Source organism: Lupinus angustifolius, chromosome LG03, assembly GCF_001865875.1.
Source record: "Lupinus angustifolius cultivar Tanjil chromosome LG03, LupAngTanjil_v1.0, whole genome shotgun sequence".
Lineage (NCBI taxonomy): Eukaryota > Viridiplantae > Streptophyta > Magnoliopsida > Fabales > Fabaceae > Lupinus > Lupinus angustifolius.
In genome coordinates, this window is record NC_032011.1 from 21,088,862 (window position 1) to 21,089,122 (window position 261).

Sequence of the window (261 nt, forward strand, 5' to 3'; positions counted from 1 at the left end):
TTTCCAGTAGGCATACCCTTCACCACTGAATATAGGTGGTCGATTAATGGATGAACCATCACCACCAAATTCCTTTTTCCCTTTAGGATCATGAATACGTGGTTGAGCTAGCACTTCGTACTAGCTCTGATACCACTTGTTAGGTATCAGTGGTTACAATACACCTAGACGGGGGTTGAATAGGTGTAGCGGTTAGAATATCCGCTTTTCGAAACTCAACACTTAATGCTGAATCACCCCTATTTAATCGATTAAAAGAAT